This window comes from Ursus arctos, unplaced genomic scaffold, assembly GCF_023065955.2.
Source record: "Ursus arctos isolate Adak ecotype North America unplaced genomic scaffold, UrsArc2.0 scaffold_5, whole genome shotgun sequence".
Taxonomy (NCBI): Eukaryota; Metazoa; Chordata; class Mammalia; order Carnivora; family Ursidae; genus Ursus; species Ursus arctos.
Genome location: NW_026623067.1, coordinates 67,239,842 through 67,264,338, shown reverse-complemented (window position 1 = coordinate 67,264,338; position 24,497 = coordinate 67,239,842). Strand labels below are relative to the sequence as shown.

At 35.2% G+C, this 24,497-nt stretch overlaps 1 long non-coding RNA gene across 1 annotated transcript in view; it reads right to left on the bottom strand.

Moving 5' to 3' along the window:
* Window positions 1–24,497, bottom strand: part of LOC130542788 (uncharacterized) — a 132,590-nt gene that overhangs the window by 34,748 nt on the left and 73,345 nt on the right. The window lies entirely within an intron of this gene.

Sequence of the window (24,497 nt, the reverse complement as noted above, 5' to 3'; positions counted from 1 at the left end):
TCCCCATGGTCATTAAAACTTGATCATTTTTCATTCCAGTCTTTTTTGTCTCTTATTCAAATTGGAGAACATGTTTTCAAGTTTATAGACTGTTTTTCTATCACCTCCAATCTGTTATTAGTCCAATACAGTGATTTTTTTTCACTTTAGGTATATTACTTTTTATTCTAGAATTGCTTTTTTTTTAAGTCTCCATTTCTCTGTTGAGAATTCTGTCTGTTCATTCCTTAATACTATATCCTCCTAAAAGTCAATGAATACATTAAACAAATTCTTCTATTTCCAGTGAGTTTTTGGGGTCTCTTCCTACTGATTGGCTTTTTTTTTCCTTTATAGAACACATTTTTTTTTTTTCTTGAATGTCTTATATATTGCTTTTTGTTGATGTTAAAGGAGTCATCTTTTAAAGAGATTTAAATATTTTTCTGGAAATCTTTACTTCGGTAAAGTGATAAATATGCATTTATGACTTCACTGAAGACTACCTTTGCTCTAGCCAAAGACTGGCTGTAAACTTTGCAAAGCTTAGCATTAGAGTAGCACTTACTCTAGGGCATAGTCACCATTTCTGTGCTGTGGCCTTTTTGGTTATTTGCTAAATGACAGAATATTAACAAGGTTTCTGTAATTTGGTTGGAAGAGAACTATGTAGTTTCCCAGTACTGTGTAATCTCTAGTGTTTCTATTGTATTCTTAATCTTGAAGCAGCTGCTATTTTCTTGGGCTCAAAGAGTCCTCCTGAGCACATGTAGGTCAGCCCTCAATCAAAATCTCAGGGAAACCACCAACACAAGTTCCTAGGCTTGTCCTCTGTGTGGCCCCCTTCTCTGTCATACTCTGCCCAACAAGTTCCAACTGCTATGAAAGCCCCAAACCTTAATCTCTGCCTTTACAGCTCAGCGAGATTCTTCTTTGGTTCTGCCTCTCTGTGCCACAGTTCAGGAAGCTGTCACCAGATAGAGATCTAGAAGGAAAATAGAGGTCATCTCACGTGTTTCCCTTCACCCAGCAATTACAGTTCTGTGTTCCTTATCTGGTGTCTAGAAACGGTTACCTAATATATTTCATCCAGTTTTATCATTGTGGTAGAAAGGCAAACCCCCTTCGAATTACTTTATCACGGGGAGAAGTGGAAATCTCTCCATGAAGAAATGTGCAAATATATGTAATCTTGCCTTCTAAGTGTACTTCTAAGAGTAGCAATAGTATTTGGCAGGACTGTGCAAAGTGTAAAGGTATACTATAAATTATACTTAGATGATACATTGAATATTTAATAAGTGAAAAATGAATGACTTAAGATTAATATGTAGCTAGGGCACCTGGGTGGCTCAGTCAGGTAAGCATCTGCCTTCTGCTCAGGTCATGATCTCAGGGTCCTGGGATAGAGCCCAATGTCAGGCTCCATGCTCAGGTGGGAGCCTGCTTCTCCCTCTTCCTCTTCCTATGCCCCTCCCCCACCCCCACTCATGTGTATACACTTTAGTTCGCTCTCTCAAATAAATAAAATCTTTATAAAAAAAATTAATATGTAGGCTATTTAATTTTCTTTTCTGCTCTTTGGCTAATTTCTGATCTTTGTTCTGTCCCATGATGACATTTATCACATCTCAAGCTAATAAAAAGTAGCTGTCAGTATATTGATCATTTTATTGTCTTGTTTCAAACTTTCCTTCAGTGGAAAGTATACAAGTTAATTTTTTAAAGATCTTGTCTGATTCTGGTGTGTTAAAAAAAAATACTGTGCTGATTAGTTGATAAAACTTTTTGTTTTAAATAACCAAGAATTTGCCCCATACATCCTTTTTCTTTTTCCAAAGGTACTATTTAAATTTATTCCCTTAAAGTTGTAGCTTTATATGAAAATTTCATGTTATAAAACTAGATTTACTTTGAGAGCTATATTTATAAAATATCATTTACATATTCATAGTGTTTCTAGAAAGTAGATTTTCTATTTTCTACGTTCTATTCAAATGTACCATATAAAGCTAAGTTTGATTTATGCATCCTGTATTTGAAAATATAACCACATGGAATACCTAGGCTCTCAAAAGCATTTGTCTTGCTGCCTTTTTAGAAAGCAGCTGTACTATAAATGATATATATCAAGATTTTACAGGTATTGTCCCTATTTGTTGTTTGTGATTTCCTTCCTAAAATTTTCCATCAGTCCCATTTGTTTCATTTCTTAAAAGAGGTTTATTGTTGTGGCCTACAATCTAATGTGAAATTGCAAAATTCTGGCTCATTGCCCCTCAGAATAAATCACCACATTGTATCTTTTATTCAGGACACAACATGGCATGTGCACTGTTAAGGTCTATGGTTTTTCACAAACCAAATAAACTGAATAAGTCCCAGGGTTCTTTAAAAACTTACATCAAATCTGTCAATATTTCACAGAAAATTCCTAGGAATCATTGTAATATAAGGGCATCTCTTGAAAAAAATATAAGGGGGAGATCCAAATTGAAGTGAAAATTTAACTCTTTTGAGCAATTCAGTAGAAGAGCCATTTTATATTACAGTGGTTACATTAGAAATAGCACTAAGCATGAACTCTGAAACTTGCTTTTACAAGTCAAGCTACATTTTTTTTTTTTTTTTTTTTTTTTTTTTAGAGCTCTTTGGTATTTGAAGGCCATTTCTTAAAAAATAATACAGCACTCATTCAGTGGGGCTTTCAAATAAGTGGTTGGCTGTGTTATCTCTCAAAAGGAGAAAAAACTCTCTTCCTTAAATTTTTTTCTCTTGAAATCCATAAAGCATGAAATGCCAACATTTGAGATGAGTACCCTTAGGTCTTAAAAGATTCTATCAATCTGTGTCTTTGTGTATTTTAGAATTTTTTAAATCAGTTAACCAAATGTTTATTAAGCATCAGCCTTGTACCAGAGCGTACTAAGTGATATGCCAAAAGGTAAGGCAGGGCTGTGGGAGAGAGGATAGAGGTGTTATTTTATATGAAATGGTGACAGAGGTCTCAGTTGAGGTGATATATAACCAAAGGCCTGAATGATACTGTGGAATAAGCCACATGAATAACTCAGGAAAGTGAATTCCAAGCCATAGGAAATACAAAGACCTTGAGATGGAAGTGTGTTTGAGAAGTAACTAGCTAGTGTAGCCAGAATGGAGTGGCTAAGGAGATTAAGAAATGAAACCAGAGAGCCTGCCAAAAACACAGAAGGACTTACACATTTTGGAAGAATTCCCAACTCCTATCCCCATTTTCCTCATTACTTTAATCAATTCCATCAAATCAGATGTCAGTTCTGAGATTGCATCTCCAGACCAGCATTTGACAGGAGTCCCATTTTGCATATCCACTTTCACTGTTATAATTTGCTCACTCTCTCACCTAGCTATTAAAAATACCTCCTAACTCCATGTTTTTCAGAAGTGGGTGCCCATAAGAAAAACTTAAATTCTAGATCTTGTGGCCCCACTGAGTCATAGACTTTAAGGTAGAGCCCTGAGCAGCCATTTCTTAAACACTTGATTTAGCTGAATCTTACGGTCAGAGATGTTTGAAAATTATTCTTAAAATGTTCTACCCGCTTCTTGTTTTCTAGAACTTGTCTTTTTTCTACATTCCTGCCAGACGTACCATCCCCTCCCCACCAACATAACAAAACAACCCTTCCCCCTCAAAACCCTCAAATCTTACAAATGTCTGGTATTAACTTCTTGAAAACAAGGATGTATTTCCTTAATCTTTGATTTGCAATTATAGCAAAATTGGTGAACCAGCTATACTATCATGAAATGTTTGCTACGTGAAAGAATGAGTTCAATAGGTTAAATAGGCAAAAATATGGGGTGCCAAAATTCATACACAATCTTCAGGAGTTCATAAGCATTTTAAATTAATAATAATTTGGACTCTTAAATTTTAATTTTTAAAATTTAACATTTTTGGAAAAATATATCAAATCTCTGTACAAGTATAGTTATATCCTGGATTAGTTTATTATACTGTTTTGACCTGTACTGATATTCACCAACTTAAAAAAAAAAAAAAAACCTGTGTTCTATATTGATGGGTTCCACCTACTATTTGAAATCCAGGCATAGCTTTACAAATCCTTCACCATCTGTTTGGGAATAATTTTGTGTATTTGGTTTATTTCCAAAGTACTTGGTTTAATGACAAATTGAGTAATGGAGGAGGGGAAGCTGAGGAGAAATGGAAGGAGATATAAGGAAGCCTAGAAGAAAGGGAAGTCTTCTACCCGAAGGAGAAAAATAGTGTTTGGAAATAGAATGAGGGCAGCTGATTATGTAGACCATAGGAATGAATATGAATTGATACTACAAGAAACATTGTGGGGAGGGAAGAGATAAGCAGTAAATTAAGGACATATTAATATTAAGAGAGATTCGTTTTTTTGTTTTACTTTTGTTTTCTTTCTAAGCAAGCCTGATCTAAACATGTTTCCATACAAAGAACAGAAAAGAGATGATGTGGGAGATTGAAGATGGACTTGTGAGAGGGGAAACCTAAACTTACCAGGCTTTGGGGGAATGAGTGTGTGTGTGTGTGTGTGTGTGTGTGTGTGTGTGTGTGTGTATGCATGCATGCATGCATGTAGAAATAGGGGCTAGGGAAGGGTGCCTACATGGCTCAGTCAGTTGAGTGCCTGACTCTTAATTTTGGCTCAGGCATGATCTCAGTGTTGTGGGGCTGAGCCCTGCATCAGGCTCCACCCTCAGCAGGGAGTCAGCTTGAGATTCTCTCCCTCTCCCATTTCCCTCCCCTTGCTCACTCATGTGCGTGCTCTCTCTCTCAATCGTTCTGTCTCAAATAAATCTTAAAAAAAAAAAAAGAAAAAGAAAAAGAAGTAGGGGCCAGGGAAGAGAACCATTTTAGAACAGAGAATGAGGGAATCACCTTGGGTAAGAGATGTGAGAAACAAGACTAAAAAAACCTTTTTATTCATCTTCCAACAATTACTTTTGCTATAAGTAACTGATGAAATAGAATCTTCTTGGTTCCATTCCATTATGATTACTCAAACATTTGCCTATAATTCAACCATACATGAATCTAATCGGTGTACTTCTCTTTGGACCAGTCCAAATCTTTTATTGGAACTATTTTATTCTCCTTAAATTTTAAAATCCTTTCATATAGTCAGGATTTCAAGGATAACCACCAAAAATGATGATCCAAGAGACATTGAGGTCTACGATGTAGTGACAATGGATTTGGAATCAATAAACTTGGGGCATGTACGTTTATTAATAGCAAGATACAGTATCTAATTTTAAGACATATTATAAAGATACAAAACTCAAGAGTGTGTGAAATTTCTTTAAGAAGAGACAATAAGACGAAGGTAACAGACAGTGCAGAAATAGCCTGACGCATAGTCAGTAAATTGATTTATAACAAAGGCGTCAACATAATTTAAAGATTAAGGAAATTATTTTACACTTTCATACCTGGATATCCCTAAAGATACAAATGAACCTTAACCCCTACTTCACACCATATACTTTAATTTGAGATGACTCATAGACAGAAATGTGAAGAATACAACTGTGAAGTTTCTAAAAGAAACAAAAAACATATCTTTACAAACCTCAAATTAGGAAAGATTTCTTAGAAACAGCATAAAAGAAAAAGCGATTACTTTTTAAATTTCTGTTCATAAAGAGCCTTATTGGGGAAATGAAAATGCAAACTACAAATGGAAGAAAATAACCATTGTACATATATCTGACATTGTAAGAGTTCTATCAGGATATATAAGGAACTCTTACAAATCCTTAATAAAAAGCTTAACAATCCCCCAGAAAGGGCAAGAGATGTAAAAAGACACTTCAAAAAAGATATACAAATGATCCACAAACACATGAAAAAGTTCGCAGCATCATTAGTCATCAAGAAAATGCAAGTTAAAACCACAAGGTAGAACTTTGTGAAATGATTTTGAGATTTTTTGAAATAAATGTAAACATACTTATGACTCAGCAATTATACTTATTATTTATCTGAGAAATGGGGAAAAATTCACACAAGAAAGTTCATAGCAGCCTTATTAGTAAAGTCCAAGTACAGGAAACAACCCCAATGTCTAGTAACAGGAGAATGATCAACTGATCTGTAGTTTTGTTATATAATTTAATAATTCTATCAATAAAAAAGAATAAACTACATACAAGAACATGGAATGATATTAAAAGCATTGTGTTGACAAAAGCTAGAAACAAAGTTTATAATGTATGATTTTGTATTTATGAAGTTCTAGAAGAATAGGAACTAATGTATGCTGTATGAAAAGAAAAATGATGGTTTAGGGAGTGGAGGTTGTGGGTTGTGGGGATTGACTGGAAAAAAAAAAGCAGGAAAGCACTTTCTAGGATTATGGAAATAGGCTATACCGTGAGTGGGAAATTGAGGCATAGACTTTTGAATTCCACATGCATTTGCTGGAATGAAAATTAAGGGAGATTTGATCTCTTTTCTGTTGGTATGATGCATTAGTAAACCCTTTGAGATTAAAGCCATATCTAATCTTGCTGTAGAAACGGTATCACTTCATAAGGGTTTGTGACAGAATATTGCAGGTGAAAACAGTTACTTTTTTTTTAAATGTGGGTACTTTTTGAGAATAAAAATAGGCTTTGAAAAAATTATAATTATATATGAACGTCTATATAGTTCATATACCAAACTCTTCATATGCATTTACATATACATACAGATATTTTCATATGAATATTGAGAGAGAGAGAGAAAGATATACATATACATGAAACTATGTTGAATCAAGGAACCTCTTCAAGTCTGAGGTGTGATGATAATGTGGAAGTATAACCAAAAATGCATCAGGGTTGTCAATTAATACAATGAACTAAGACTAATGACACTAAATTGAAAATATACATAGAATTTACTCATTGATGAAAACATGTCCAAACATACACTGAAGACCTTTACGGAGAGGGTCAACTATTGATCTGAGTAAGAACTTAGTGGGTAAATTAAAGATTTGAGATGTGTCTGGGAAGTGGGCTGCTGCTTTTATCTGAATGGAAGTCTTCCTTGCTTTTTTATTTACCCATATTGCTTCTTAAAATGCATTTTGTCGTATATGAAATTTTTAAGTCTATTCTTTAGGCCCTTTTCTTCCTAAATCAAGAAAATTATTGTCTATCATTCAAACCCATATCTATCTGCTTTAAGTAATCATTTAAAGTATTATCTAGTTGAAGTATTTTGCAGTAATGAACTATTGTGAAAGGATAGTTTAAAAAACAACCTCTCTTTAAGGTCATCCATTGAGGTTTATTTTCACACTCACCAAATTAAACCACTTCCTCCCAGCTTTCCATTAGCAAGCAATATATAATGCTTTGTAGCAATTACCTTTTCACATGAAAGAAAAGAATCCTTTTAGTGACAAAAGTAAATATAATAGTAGTTAATCATTTAGATTAATTTTTGTCGTCATCTTAAATGGTATTTTGACAGCAGTACAAGGTTTATCAACAAAAAGAATAAAGTTTTGTTCCCACTATGCAGCAAATCCTATACTATATTGTTCAAATCACAAGAGGTAATAGGATTAAAAGTATAAAACTCCATATAAAGAAAGATGGAGTGGAATCTCTCCTAATGCTTTAAACCCAAAATTAAGCACGGTCAATCCTCTAGGAAAGTCTCCTCCTTTCTAAGCTAAAATTGGACCACAGTCCAAAATTCGGCATGCCATTTGAGGTGTAGCAACAAAACTTAGGCAATGTTTAGATGGTTTAAATTATTTTAATTCCCTAGGTGTAAATAGTCTCACCTTCTTATGGAGTTTCATACTACTTCTTTTAGATAGTTCTCCACCTTTTTTTTAAGTTCTGCTTTGCCTTGTTGCTATTATGTTACTGGTTTCAGACCCCCTTCTTGTTTACAGTGGATTAATGAGCGTCCATTTCTGTTTGAGTTATCTTTGTTTTTCAGTCCTCACATAGTCACTTAATAAATGTTTAATAAACCTTGAAAACAAGATAGGCAACAAAAATCTAACTCACTACATTCCCAGGACCACAGACACATATACTATTTGGAACTAATAGGAATGGCTGCCTAAAAATTATGAACAGAACTTAGAACGGAGAGGGGAATTACCTCATGGTTTATGTTCTGTGGAGATTAGCTAGTTTAGTTTTATGGAGATTAGCTAGTGGACTTTTGGCATTTGATAGATATGCAGACACATGAACATACATAGTACTTGGTGTAGTCTGTGTAAATGAATATTTATAAGGAAGGCCTTGGAGATTTATTCCACTTCTTCATAGATCTGACTGGATTTCACTACTTTATGCATTGCTTGGGCTTGTCTGAATATTACTCAATTACTCAAATGTTTTGTTTTTATCTGCCTCGGGTCCTCCAAACCTTAACTTAGATTAAAACTATAAAAAAGTCTATTTTTAAAGCTTTGCAAAGAAAACACTACATCAAAACTGTTAGTATATACCTCAAACAGAAAACATGCATATCTTCATTTGTCTTTCACCTCATTTATGTCAGCCTATATCTTACCAGCAAAAATTGCTTTCCAGCTCTAGACAATCTAATTTGACTGTGATGCTCTCTGGCACTTGAGTATTACAGTGTTGCTTTGGTTAAAGTAAAAGATTTGCAAAACCAGTCCAAAAACTTTATTATCAGGGCAGAGCATCAATGAATTTCTTGAACATTCATCACAAACAGAATGTGTGAGAGCAGGAGGAGAATGAATCATCCTAGATTACCTATCTAGTACTTGAGAGGCCTACCACAAAACAGCAACAGCAGAGATTAACTTGCTGGAGTTCCTAGGAAATTTACAGAGGCTGTTCTGTGGAGAAATAGAAACCCCATTTGCAAGATCCTTACCTGTGAAAGGTATCTTAAATCACAGGAAGCCCAGACATAAAAATTCTGTGAAGGTGCCCCATAGGTCAAGGCAATCTTGATAATCTTTCCAACCATCTCCCTTTTCATTGGATGTTTTTAATCTTGGAAAATGTATGTGCATTCAAATGCAGAATAGTTTGATGTAGGAAAAAAATTTAAAACTGATGCTACCCATGAGAGTTTTTCATTGTCCTGGAAGGGTACCCAGATAGGGACCCTAAATCGCATGTTTTTGCCCAGAGAAGTGAGCCATGATCAGAGAGATATGTGCATCCTCTTTCTAGTAACCAATTTTCTGCAGTCACTACTGGCAAACTGGTCTTTCTAGACACTTTAATCTATCTGTCATGGCCTATGAGTTTATACAGTAGAACTCTCAACTGGTTATAATATCTTTCTCCTTGCTGGCCATCTTTCCACTTTCTACTTAGTGACTTTCCTCATGACCATACTGCATTGACCTTGGAAGAACCCAAAGCAGCTAGCTACTCTTCAGGAGAAGATTTTGGAGTTTCTGTCTCCATATAAGCGGAATAGGCACCGAAAACATAGCCTTCCTCCTCTACCCACCCCCAAAGATAGGCCTCTGCATCTACCATCCTCATTTGAGAGCTTCAGTTATACTGAGGACCCTGACAAAATAATACTGGATCTAATCTTAAAATCCACATTTATTAAAATTGAAAGGCAGTCCCCCACCAGAGTGGTATATTTGTTACACTTGATGAACCTGCATTGACAAATCATAATCACCCAAAGTCCAAAGTTGGTCTTAGGGTCTTAGGGTTCACTCTTGGTGGTGTTTATTCTGAGTTCAGATAAATATATAATGACATGTATCGACTTGCCATAAAAATTTTCTATACTCCTCAATTTATTTCTCTCTCCAAACTCTACCGAAAACTGATCTTTTTATTGTTATCATAATTTTGCCTTTTGCAGGATATTATATAGTTGGAATCCTACAATATGGAGACTTTACAGATTGGCTTCTTTCACTTGATATGCATTTAAGGCTCCTATGTGTTTTTTCATGGCTTGATATCTCATTCCTTTTTAGCACTGACCCACATTCCATTCTCTGATGTACCACAGTCTAGTTATTCATCCACCTACTAAAGGCCATCTTTGTTGCTTTCAATGTTTGACAATTATGAATAAAGCTGTTATAAACGTCCATGTGCACATTTTTGTGTGCCCATAACTTTAACTCCTTTGGGTGACTAGGAAGGAGCATGATTACTGACCAGTTGTTTGATAAGAACATGTTTAGTTTTGTAAGAAATTGCCAAACTGTCTTCCAAAGTGGCAGTACCATGTTTCATTCCCACCAGCAGTGAATGAGGGTTACTGTTGCTTCATATCCTCACTAGTGCTTGGGGTTGTCAGTGTCCCAGATTATGGTCATTCTCCTAGGTTTGTAGTAGTATCTCATTTTAATTGTCATTTCCCTAACGATATAGGATTTGGAACATCTTTTCATATGCTTATTTGCCATTTGTATATCTTTTTTGGTGAGGTGTCATTTAAAGTCTTTGGCCTGTTTTGTAATCAAGTTGTTTCTTGAGTTTTAATTTCTTTATACATTTTGGATAGTAATTCTTTATCATACATGTCTGTTACAAATACTTTCTCCCAATTGGTAGCTTGTCTATTCTTTCCATTACTTTTTTTTTTTTTTTTTTGACAGTGTCTTTTGCAGAGTGGAAAATTTTAATTATAACAGAGTTCAACATATCAATTCTTTCTTTCATGGATTGTGCCTTCGGTGTCATATCTAAAAAGTCATTACCAAATGCAAGGTCATCTAGGTTTCCCCTTATGTTATCTTCTAGAAGTTTTATAGATTTACATTTTATATCTTGGTCTGTGCTCTATTTTAATTTTTGTTTTGGGTGTTAAACCTGTGTTTAGATTCTTTTTTTTTTTTTTTTTTTGCATGTGGATGACAGTTATTTCAGCACCATTTGTTGAAATGATTATTTCATTGTGTTGCCTTTTCTTCTTAGACATAGTCAACTGTTACTTGACTATTACTGGGCTCTCTGTTTTAGTTTATTGATCTATTTGTCTATTCTTCAGCCAGTTTTGTAATTGCAGATGACTGTAGCATTACAGTAAGTCTTGAAGTCAGGTATGTGCACTCCTCCTACGTTGTTTTTTCTTTCCATATTGTGGTGGCTATTCTGGGTCTTTTGCCTCTCCATATAAACTTTAGAATCACTTTGTTGATATCCATAAAAAAAACTTCCTAGAATTTTGATTGGGAATGAATTGAATCTGTAGATAATATTAGGAAGAACTGGTATATTGACAATATTGTGTCTTCCTAGTTGTGAATATGGAGTATCTCTGCATTTCTTTAGTTCTTCATTCATTTCCTTTATCAGAGATTTATAGCTTTTCTTAGGTAGAACTTCTATGTATTTGCTATATTTATACATTTATTTTAGGAGGTGCTAATGTAAGTTGTGTCTTAAATTTCAAATCCCATTCGTTCATTGCTGGTCTATAGGGAAAAAAATATTGACTTTTGTATACTGACCTGTATCTCAAAATCATGCTGCAATCACTTCTTCCTGGAGGTTTTTTTGTTTGTTTGTTTGTTTGTTTTTTTGTCTTGTTTTGTCAATTCTTTTAGACATACCCTGAATATAGTCAGTCATGTCATCTGTGAACAAAGAGTTTTATTTCCTTTTTCCCAGCTGTGTATCTCCCCTTACACACAACGTTTTCTTGTCTTGTATTAACTAGCATTTACAATACTATGCTGAGCTTGAATTATGGGACAGGACATCCTTGCCTTGTTTCTGACCTTAGTGGGAAAGTGGCTATCTTTATCAAGGGTGTTAGCTGTAGGTTTTTGTAGATAGTCTTGATCAAATTGAAAAGTCCCTCTCTATTTCTAATTTACAGAGAGTGTTTCTCATGAATGGATGTTGAATTTTGTCAAATGATTTTTATGGTACTAGTGATAGGATCATGTGATTTCTTATTTAACCTGTTGATATAACTTTTAATGATTTTTTTTTTTTTTTTTGAAAGTTGAACCAGCCTTGCATGCATGGACAAATCTATTTGGTCATGGTGTATAATTCTTTTTATATTATGTTGTATTCAATTTTCTAATATTTTGTTGATTTTTGCATCTATGATTGTAAGAGAGGTTGGCCTGTTCTTACAGTGTCTTTGACTGGCTTTGGTAATAGGATAATACTGGCCTCATAGCATGAGTTAGGAAGTATTCTCTCTGCTTCTGTCTTATGAAAGTGATTATAGAGTATTGGTAGAATATCTTCCTTTAATGTTAGAATTCACCAATAAACCCATCCAGGCCAGGTACTTTTTAATTTGGAAGGTTATTGATTTTTTTTATTCAATTTCTTTAGCAGATACAGGCCAATTCAGATTATTTCTTCCTATGTGAGTTTGGCATATTTTGTCTTTAAAGGAAGTGGTCCATTTCATCTAGGTAACAAATTTGTGGGCTGGAGTTGATCCTGGTGTTTCTTTTCTATCCTAATGTCCATGGGATCTATAAACATGTCCCATCTTGCATTTCTGTTATTAGTAATTTGTGTGATTTCTTTTTTTTTCTTAGTGTGGCTAAAGTCTCATTGATTTTTATTGATGTTTTACAATAATTAATTTTAGGTTTTGTTGACTTTTCTCTACTGATGACTTGTTTTCAGTTTCATTGATGTCTACTCTAATTCTTCTCTTTTTTTCTAGTTTTCTAAGGTGGAAGTTTGGTTGATTAATTTTAGATATGTTTCCTAATATATGCATTTAAAGCTATAAATCTCCCTCAAAGCACTGCTCTCACTGCATCCCTCAAGTTTTGATTTATCTTTCATTTTTATTCAAAATATTTCATTTTTTTCTTCATTTCTTCCTTAACCCATGTATTAAATAGAAGTTGTTTATTCTCTAAGAATTCTGGGATTTTCCACCTGTCTTTCTGTACTGATTCCAAGTTTAATTCCATTATGGTTTGATAGCAGATGTTACATGATTTCTTTTCTTTTCTTTTTTTTTTTTTTTTAAAGATTTTTTTATTTATTTATGTGACAGAAGACAGCCAGCAAGAGAGGGAACACAGCAGGGGGAGTGGGAGAGGAAGAAGCAGGCTCATAGCGGAGAAGCCCGATGCGGGACTCGATCCCGGTACGCCAGGATCACGCCCTGAGCCAAAGGCAGACGCTTTAACGACTGCGCTACCCAGGCGCCCCTGATTTCTTTTCTTTTAAACTTGTTACAAAAGTATCTTTTATGGCCCAGAATGTGGTCTATTTTGGTGAATGTGAGCTTGAATGTTTATTTCTGGTTTTGGAAGATGTGGTCTATAGATGTCCACTATATTCAACTGATAGATGGTATTGTTGAGTTGAACTATGTTCTGATTATTTTTTTTCCCCTGCCTGGTAGTTGTGTCCATTTTAAATAGAGGATCATTGAAATCTCCAAGTACAATAATGGATTCATTTAATTCTCTTTTCAGTTCAGTTTTTTCCTCAAATACTTGGCTCTATTTTTAGACACATACATGTTAAAAATTACCTCTTAGAGAATTGATCCCTTTATCATGCAATGCTCTTCTTTCTTCCTGATAATCTTCCTTACTTTGAAGTCTGTTCTTTCGGAAATTAATATAGCTATTTGTGGTTTATTTTGATTAGTGTTGGCATGGTATAAATTTATCCACCCTTTTTTTAAACAATATTATTAATTATATTCCCTATGCTGTACCTATCATGTCCCTTTACTTAGTCATTTTATAACTGAAAGTTTGTACCTCTTAATCCCTTTATCTGTTTCACCTATCCCTCACTCCCTTCCCCTCTGGCAACCACTAATTCTCTGTATTTGTCTGTTTTTAGTTTCTGTTTTTATTTTCCATTATAATTAACATACAGTGTTATATTAGTTTCAGGTGTACAGTATAGTGATTTAGCAATTATATACGTTACTCAGTGGTTATCATGAAAAGTGTACTCTGAATTCCCTTCACATATATCACCCATCCCTCCACCCATACCTCCCCTCTGGTCACCATAAGATTGTTAAGAGTCTGTTTCTTGGTTTATCTTTTTTTTTTCTTTTCTCATTTGTTTTGTTTCTTAAATTCCACATATGAGTAGTATTATGGGTATTTTTCTTTCTCTGACTTATTTCACTCAGCATTAGCTTCATCCATGTTGTTGAAAATTGGAAGACTTCATGTTTTATAGCTGAATTGTATGTATGTATCTGTGTGTGTCTGTGGGTGCACACACACACCCACAGACACCCACACACCCACACACACACCACGTCTCCTTTATCCATCAATTGATGGACACTTGGGCTACTTCCATATCTTGGCTATTGTAAATAACGCTGCTTTAAACATGGGTGCATGTATCCCTTTGAATTAGTGCTTTTGTATATTTTGAGAAAATACACAGTAGTGTTATTGCTGGATCATAGGGTAGTTCTATTTTTTTTTTTTTTTTTAAGATTTTATTTATTTATTTGACAGAGAGAGAGACAGCCAGCGAGAGAGGGAACACAGCAGGGGAGTGGGAGAGGAAGAAGCAGGCTCCCAGCCGAGGAGCCTGACGTGGGGCTCGATCCCAGAACACCGGGATCACGCCCTGAGCCGAAGGCAGACGCTTAACGACTGCGCCACCCAGGCGCCCCAGGGTAGTTCTATTTTTAACTTTGAGGAACCCCTGTACTGTTTTCTTGAGTGGCTGTAGTACTTTGCAATCCTACCAACAGTGCATGAGGGTTCCTTTTTCTCCATATCCTCATTAAAACTTGCTGTTTCTTGTGTTTTTGATTCTTACAGGTGTGAGGTGATATCTCATTGTGGTTTTGATGTGCAGTTCTCTGATGATTATAATGAGACTCTTTTCATGTGTTTGGTCATCTGTATGTTGTCTTTGTAGAAATGTCTGTTCATGTCTTCTGCCCATTTTTAAATTGGATTTTTTGTTTTTTGGATGCTGAGTTGTATAAACATCTTGATATATTGTGGATGCTAACCTCTTATCATATATGTCATTTGCAGATATCTTCTCTCATTCACTATGCTGCCTGTTCATTTTGTGGATGGTTTCCTTTGCTTTGAAAAACCTTTTTTTATTTTTATGTAGCCCCGATAGCTTATTTTTGCCTTTCTTTCCCTTGCCTCTGGAGACCTATCCCTAAATTATGTTGCTTAGGATGATGTCCAAGAAATTACTTCTTATGTTTCCTTTTAGGAGTTTTATGGTTTCACGTCTCACATTTAGGACCTTAATCCATTTTGAGTTTATTCTGGGGTTCAGTATAAGAAATTGGTCCAGTTTCATGCTTTTGCATGTAGCTATTTAGTTTTCCCAGTACCCATAATTGAAAAATACTCTTTTTCCTATTGTGTATTCTCGTCTTCTTTGTCATAGATTAATTGACCAGATAAACATAGGTTTATTTCTGCATTCTCTATCCTGTTCCATTGATCTATGTGTCTAATTTTGTGCCAGGACCATACTAATTGGATACTATCCCTTTATTTTTAATCAATATGTCTTTATATTTAAAGTGACTTTCTTACAGATAACATATAATTGTGTCTTTTTTGAGCCTTTCTGACAATCTGACTTTTAATTTGTATGTGTAGATCATTACTCTACAGTAGTTATAGTTGGATTACTGCCTATCAGTTTTCTAGGATTCTGTTGATAAATCCTCCCAGATTCTTTGCTCAGCTCTGTCCAGTATACTAATTAACCCTTCAAAGGCATTCATTTCTAGTAGTGTTTTTGATCTCTACAATGTTTTAAAAATTTTCTTAGAATTTCCAGCTCTCCACTTACGTTGCCAGTCTGTTCTTGCATGCTGTCAGCTTTATCCTTTAGAGCCCTTAGCATATTAATCATAGTTTTTTTTTTTTTAAAGATTTTATTTATTTATTTGACAGAGATAGAGACAGCCGGCAAGAGAGGGAACATAGGCAGGGGGAGTGGGAGAGGAAGAAGCAGGCTCATAGCGGAGGAGTCTGATGTGGGGCTCGATCCCATAACGCCAGGATCACGCTCTGAGCCGAAGGCAGACGCTTAACCGCTGTGCCACCCAGGCGCCCCTAATCATAGTTGTTTTAAATTCCCAGTCTGATAAATCAGTATCCCTGCCATATCTGGTTCAAATGCTTGCTCTGATTTTTGTTTGTTTTTTGTTGTTGTTTTTCTTTTTGGTATGCCTTGTAATTTTTTCTTAGCCAGACAGGATGTACTGGGTAAACGAACTGAAACTAGGCTTTGGTGGTGAGGTGTGGGGCAAAGGCTAAGCATTCCATAGTCCTAGGATTAGGTTTCAGTCTTTTAGTGAGCCTGTACCTCTAGACTGTGAACTTCACAAGTGTTTCTCAGTCAAGTCACCACTTAAACAGAAAGAATATCTAGAATGGGCTTCAGTTGGGCATTTCCCTTCTCCTGGTTTAGGCTCTGATAAAACTCCAGTAGGTTAGGTAAGGCTAGACCTTACTAAGAAGAACAAAATGTTATAGTATTTTTCAAAATGGCTGCTTTTTTTCTCTGCTGCTGGAAGCGTCAGTGAATTTCTCTCTCCTACCCACTGTGAGAAATAGGTCATATTCCTACACAAAGGTGGGGATGGCTCCTTATGACTAGATCCCCCTGGAGTTTTTACTCTTGAAGTTGGTTATACTGAGTCTCCAGGGACTGGTCAGTTACAGTTTAGATTTTCTTAACCTGTACTGGTTCCTAGGGAGGCTTCTGCTCATGTATTCCGTCCTGATAATTTGTGATTGTCTCTATTTGTCTGCCTTGACTCTCTGATTTTGGGGTAGTAGTGTTCCCTGTGACCTCACTTTTCTTAAAGATATAAGAAGAGTTGCTGATTTTTTTTTTTTTTAGTTTAATTTTTTAGTTGTTGCTAGAATGGAATAGCAAGTTTAAAGCTTCTTACGTGCCAGAAAGGAAACCAAAAATCTTTCTGATAATTTTCTTAATATGAAGACAATTGACAGTGATAAACTATGCTTTAAAAGGAATTACTTAAAATTCTTCTCTGTGTCTTTACTTATGATAATAGAAAGCCTAAGAAATCTGATGAAGAATTTGATTTTTACAGTTATTTCTCTGAATTTGAATACCAAGTTTTACAAAATAATGAATTTGTAGGTATATGAGACTATTTTGGTAAGTTAGAAAACATCACTGCAAATACGCTTTACTCTCAATCCAAAAATTAATATATAAAATCTTGACTGAAATATTTTGTTTATTACTTATTGCCTTTCAAACAGTACATAATAATTTTGATCCAAAGTTAGTTTAATATCAATGAACAGGTAAATACTTGTAATTTGGGTGAGGAGAATATTAATTTTAATTTTAAGGAGTTGGGTTTGATAGGACTTTTGATAGTAATAAAAGAAATCTGTAGAATAATATGAACTTCTTTTAGTCTTTCTCTGTATACATCATAAAGGAAAAATGTTCTACATAGTACCTGTACTAACATTTTTCTGTTAAACTAAATTATGTGTCTATTTTATACAGTTCATTCTAATGTTTTCATACTGTATTTCCTCTTTCTTATTTATTTTTCTGAGTGACTTTAGGTTTTACCTAGCTTTTAATAACATTAGGATTTGAAATGAATCTCTCTAATCAGTATTTCCTAAAGGGAATATTGGTGTATTCCCAGACTTTTTAATTCTTAAATTTCTTCAAAGTTATCTTTATTTTAATCTGTTGCTATTTTTAGCTCCTCAGTGCATAAAGGCATTCTTGTTCCTTCTCTCTGTCATGCTAATGTAAGGTGTTGCATACACAGAAAGAAATCAGCCTTGTTACAGCATTCTATTCATGCACTCTGAACTAAAACAGCCAGGTAGAATCCACCCAATTCATATGTTTATGAATAACCATGTCTAGAGCGTTCTTTTTGCACTTGTAGCTTTATTAAACATGCTCCCTAATTAACATCAGATGACTAAAAACACTGTAAAATGAGTTTCCTAAACCTTTGGCACCATAATGCACCATGATTTGCAGTATCAGTAGATAGTTTATTTTTTTCCATTGAATTCTTGATTAACATAAATCAGATGAGGGAGGGATAGTTTGATTATTTTTCCAGGGACTGGGGATCAATAACCTTGTCTTCCTTAGAAACCACATATTCTGGATATTTGTTTCTTTTCTTTGAACATTTATCACTTAGCTCATGGGTTTAATGCAGTTTCTCAAAGTTTTGTTTTTGAAAGTGGAGTCATTACTCTGAAAATGTTGCTTTCTTGCAAAAAAAAAAAAAAAAAGTTGCAAATATTGGCTCCTTTCTTCACCAGTTATTCCTAGAATGATTGAACAGTGCTGGTCCTCTTTGTATACTCAAATCTAAGCTCTTTGGGCCTCTTGGCCTCTTTCACTAAAGCAATCTCTTGGCCACATTTTGGGTTTTGGTGCCAAGTGGGACAATGTAAACCCCTTTTGAATTACTTACAGGACAAGCTATTGTAGTTAATAGAAAGGCACTTAGTACCTCAAATGATTAACTATTTTCTCAGAAGAAATAGGTGATAAGCATTAATATTTAATTGTCCCTTTCCCCATAATGTGAAGGCTACATTTCAACAGCTTTATTTAAAAAAAGTGAAGCTTCTGTCTTTTAATATCTGCCAAATGCTTCTATCATTAGTTCACTTCAAATTTTATTACTGGATCTTTGAATCTTTCTAGATCTGAATATATCTAGAGCAGTGGTATTCTAGTGGTTCTGGAACAGTGGTTCTCAAACTTGAGAATATACTTTTCTAACAAACTCTCTGATAATGTAAATGGTGCTCTATCTGGGGGCCCATTTACAAAACTACACCTTGAAGAAGAGGCAAGGCATTTCTCTCTCTCTCTTTTTTTTCTTTTTATTTGCAGAGAAAAGTCTCCACCAACATGTAATTAATGGCTCTTTCTTATACTTAACTTGTTAAACTTATTCACAAATACAAATATTCATAGGCTCATACATTTAAAAAGTCTTAGGCAAAACAAAATGTATAAATAAGAAAACATGAAATAAAAGGCTAGAACATTTAAGTAACCACTTACAAAGCTGAGATTAAAATGAAGGTTTCTAAACTCTCAGTTCATTGGCCTTTTCTCCCATAAAATTTTCTTCATTTAACAGTATTTAATATCAATAGTATATGAAATGCTAATTTTAATTTGATATCTTGATTTTCCAGAGTCACAGAATGCAGTTTACTATTGGGTGTTTTTAGTGTATGAGGTTTATCATAACTCTCATGCTTTCTTTGAATGATAAAATTAGATTTATGAAAATATGTAGGTTTACACTGAAAATGGCATGGTTTAAAAAAAAAAAAACATTGCACAGGGAGTCAGGAAACTGTTGCCAATTGGCTGTAATTCTTGAGTAATTAAATCCCTTAACCAAGGCAGTTTTGTCTTTAGACCCTCCCCTTGAGCCACTAATATCAGAGGATATTAAATGCTTCAAAGAAGCCCAGAAAACACTTCGGATCTCTTGCCCTGTGTCTTTAACACGAGGCAGTAACACTCAGATGAGGTGGAGCCGGGCAGGTGGTGCCCTAGCCAAGGGGGGAGATAGATGGACTCTGCTTCAGAGTACCTCAGAGTACAGGGAGAACTGGGGTGGGAGGGGTGTATAGACAAAAGACAAATTAACTTGTCAGATTCCTCCTTTGAGAGAGTATGAATGCAGTAGCCTTTTCCATAAAGAAGTGTCATTTTCTGTTAGTGCTAAGTGTCCATTTTTCTTGCTGCTTTTATGGTTCTAGAGATAAAACAAATTAATGCATATTCTCAATGGTAGCGATGATGGCTAAGGAATGTTTGATATTATTAAATAATTTACATGCTGTGTATATATTTAGGCCTAGGTGCACATGAATGTAGAAACTTCAAAAACATAGTATTTAAAAGAATCTAAAATGTTAAGCACAAACTTAGGACAATGGAATTGACTTTGGCCCCAACTCTCGAAGTGTATTTTGTGTGTGTGCCTGTGCCATTTATAGCATTTAATTTGCTTGTAGGGGTCATGGCCTCAGTTGTGCTTACAATGATGACATTTTTGGTAACAATTCATGGTTTGAATATAGTATATTCTGAATCTACCCCCAAATAAAATATCTTGGTGAATGAAACATAGGTCAGACTTGACCTTACAGGCACTCTCAAACACAAAAGATGAATGTCAACTAAATGTGTTGAAGTAATTTGATTAAGTTTATCAATATGCATAAGAAAAGCTACTGAAATGACAATTTTTAAGAGCAAATTATGGTTTCTGTAGACTAAATTCGACTCATTTTATTCTACACATAGTTGTGTCAAGGGCGAGTCCTGGCCTCTGTTCTTGAGGTTGGACAAGAAAGAATCCAGAGCCGCATTCTGAAGCAAGCAGGGGTCTGATAGTTTCAGTGGAAGTGAGCTCTGGAGCCAGGAGAGCGGGTGGGCCTAGAGGGTCCCTGCAGCAGGGAGTCAGCGCTGTCTGTGTTTCAGGAGGTTATGGGACATAGCAGGGGGCAGTTCGTGACTAAGGGAGTCTTGGGCCCTATATGGTCCTTGTGGAAACAGTCATGGCAGTCTTCCTCTGCCAGGGGGGTTAAAACCACAGTGAAAACGTATCGTAATAAAGCTATAGGTTGCTGTAGGACGGTGGTCATAGGGAAAAATGCATGCATATCTCCTTGGGTCTATTCCTGCTGTTCAAGCTTGGTTTCCGCCCTTTTATCTGTCAGAAAGCACTTGTTCCCTGCTCATATCTAACTGCCTACTCTATCATTTGGATATAAACTTCTACTTGCTGTTAATATTAGTAAAAACGTAGAAAACTGACAATTGTATTTAAAATAATTGTTTAAATAATTATAAAATGTTTACAGAAAACAGATTTTCTAGATGACTACATGACAAAATTGATTTTCTAATATAGGGAAAATAGGGCAAGGAAACAAACATTTCTGTGACTATGGAAGCTTATATAAGGAATGCTGAAATTAATGGCACCATACACCATTATTGGTGCCTTTTTAAGTTATAAAGAGAAAAAAAAAAAAAAAACTTGTTGTTCCTTTCTCCCAGACATGTGCAGTAATCATTAAATTCAATTGTTTAGACTATTTTGCCAAGTTTAAGAGTATTACAAACATAGTTTTTTTAAAATATTATTTTGATACTTGTAGATTGTCAAGGAAGGAGGAGAAAACATGTTTTACTTAAAATCTGTGGTTTGATTCATAACTCTTAAGATTTAGATATGTACGTTGGCCTCTATGTACATTCTTGCACAAGTCCCAACAGATGCTAAAGATAAACCTGCCCTTACATCTCAATTTCCTCAGTAAGAGTTGTGAGTTAGATCTCTAACTGCATCGTATGTAAGTTTTGTTTTTTGAGTCATCTCTGCACCCAATGTGGGGCTTGAACTCACAACCCCGAGATCAGGAGTCACATGTTCCACTGACTGAGCCAGCCAGGCACCCCCATATATGTTTTTGTGTTTACAAAGAGACAAGAATTACCACTGGCCTTTCGTGGAGAGGCCAACTGACTGACTGGGCTTCAGGCTTCCCATGGGCTTAGTAGAATTTTGATTAGCACCAACTACGCAATAACGTAATGATGATGAAGCCTCTTAGTCTTGCACGTCTCTGGTTCTGCAAAACAGCTTTCGGTACAACTGTCATCCTCCCTGACAACCATAGAGTTAATCGAAAAAATGTGATTGCAGCTCATACTTTTTCTTCCTAGAAAGAGTGTGGTAAATACTCTGATTTTTTGTCTTGGTGTTGACTCTTTATCTGCATTGGAATTATCTCAGATTATTCCTTTAAATCCGTTAAGTATTCTCAAATCATTTGTCTTTGAGTTATTTTAGGTTCAATAAATAGTTTCAGATTTCGGCCTCATTCTATGCCTGCTGATAATGAATATAGAGAACAGAGTATGTTTCACATAAGTAGTTTACTTCAAATGGTCATGACAAATACAAAACTTTTGTGGCTCAGGGATGAGTGGAAAAAGGCTTTAAAGGGCTTGTTTTCTACTGAAGACTGAGTCTCCTTCTCTAGCTTCTGAGTCTGGAAACAAGCAAATTCTTTATTCAGAGTTACCGGTTTCTCCTGGCTATATTTGCATAGTTGTACTAGCAAGTGAATTTCAGGAATAAGCCATTTTCTTTGAGAATGTCCGTAGAGAGAGAAGGAACTTTTCATGGTGAGATAGTTTCAGGACTCTTGACACAAGTGGAAGTTTATGATTTGCTGCCAAGTACAGCAACCCAAATTAATGTCACCCACTGACTGGATCCAGTAGTTGCAAATGTTTCCGTTTATATTTCCTCTATTTTTAAAAGCGTCAAGAGACTACAGGCATATTTTATTTCTTTTTTGAGATTAGTGCAGTGTTCTGATGATTGAAATCATTTGCACTTCAGCCTTAACTCTTGTAAATTTCTATGGAGATAGAGGAAGGCATTTGTTGTCCATGTCTTATTATTGCACAATTATGAAGCACAGAAAAGTTTCCTTCGTTGGTATCACAATAACAAAACAGGCTCATACATAATAAATCAGAAAACGACCCTGTCTAGTGTTGGTAAAATTCATGCATAAAAGAGAAATCACAGACTTTTTTTTTTTTTTTTTTTTTTTTAGGGAATCTGAACTTTTCATTAATCACTTTTGAAAATGAGAAAAATCTGTATTGGTACTAAAACACTGATAGATGTATCACTTAGTAAAATAAAGCTTAAATTAAGAATTATGTTCACTGAAGAATCCTATTAAGAAAGAAAAAATATCTAAAAAGATGAATTCACATATCACTTTATTTAATTACAATGAATGATATCACAAGTACAGCCAGACTCTCCATAGAAGAGCAGTAATCTAAAATCTGAAATTCTGCTTTGCAAACTACCTAGGAGAAAAGTTCTGGAATATAGTCATCTTTCAGTGAGTTCTTTCCATGAACTCATATAAAGTCTTATTTATTACCTTATTATTGCCTGTTTGGCCTGAAGCAACCTCTAAGAGAACAATTTCAGCTGATTTTTTTTCTATCATACTCCAAGAGATAAAGTCTCTTTTCTAGTAATGCAAATTACCAGAGTCCTGCAACGGTTTTGGCCTGAACAAAATTAGGCTTAGCCTGAAATGAATTATAAGCTAGAAAAGCTCCTGTTACAACTGACATCATGACTCAGGAATCTTTATTCAAGTTATCAGTTGCTTTGCTGACATATCCTTCAATATCGTAATGTTAAGTTCAGCTAGCTGTACCAATAATCAGCATTTTTCCCTGTAGCCATTGTCAGGATCATGTTTATTTTTTGTTTGTTTTTGACTGACCCCTCCAATAAAATGTAAACTTAATGTGCTATTCATACCAGAATCATGGCATTTGGCACGATGCCTGGCAGTGATATACTGAATAAAGAAGGAAATGATTAAGTTTGTTAAATATTAAGCCACAGTATTTCCCTTAATTTCCAACACTTTCATTATACTAAGATTTACATCTGAGTCCATACTTTATTTTTGACACTATTCCTCGATCTTATATGTTTGTCAGAGTATTTACAGTTGGGTTGTTTGGGCATTTTCCAGGGAGAGTTGCCCAGGCACTGCATGATAATGAGGCTACATGAGGAGACTAGCTTCTTCCTACTTCCTGAGACGGTACCTCCTTTTATATTGGTGAAAGCAGGTGAACTATTAGAAATGTTCATATTTCTTAGAGTTTGGAAGAACAGGAACTTGGGAGTTTTTCATTTACAGAATGAAGTTTTTATGTTCCACACAAATGAAGCATTAATGACATGATGAATCAATAATGACAGTATATCCCCAAGCACTGGGAGAATCTTTCCCATGAGAAGAAATTTGCGCGGACTCTAGTGACACACCTCTAGACTCGGTTAGCTCATGCATTCCACTTGACAATCTCAACTTTACCCTGGGATCAGGCGAAAGCATTAAAGAGCGTTGGCTTTGGATTGTACCATTTGGGTTTTTCATCTAATTGCTTTTATGAAATTGAGTTCTGGTTTTATGCTACCAGCTGACACTGAAGGGCATGGAAAATAATAAATACTATAAACTTGTAATTATTTTTATTGTGGAGATGCTGTTAAGAACATGCTGCCGCGTATCATACAGTGGCTTTTTTAAGAAGACTCTGAGGAGAAGCTTTTCTCGGCTATTTTCGAGAATGTTCATTCTTCATAGTTATTTGCTTTTTTCTCTTTGGGTTTAGAATCTGGCAGCTGACTGCCTTTTCCTCTTTTCAATTAGGATATTGGGAGTCATTCAGTTGTCTGCCTTTAGCTCATGCATATTGGGAATCATTCAGTTGTCTGCCTTTTTTTCTCTACTTGGCATTCAGGAAGCTCAAAATCAAATTTGGCCCTTCGTGCTAATTGTATACAGTAGACATGCTGTGCATTGTAGGTTTGCTAGCTTGGCCCAGGCTCTGTTATCTTCCTACTTTCTTGTCGACTCCCTCAATTATTAATCTCATTCTTTTTCACCATCTTTATTTTCCCA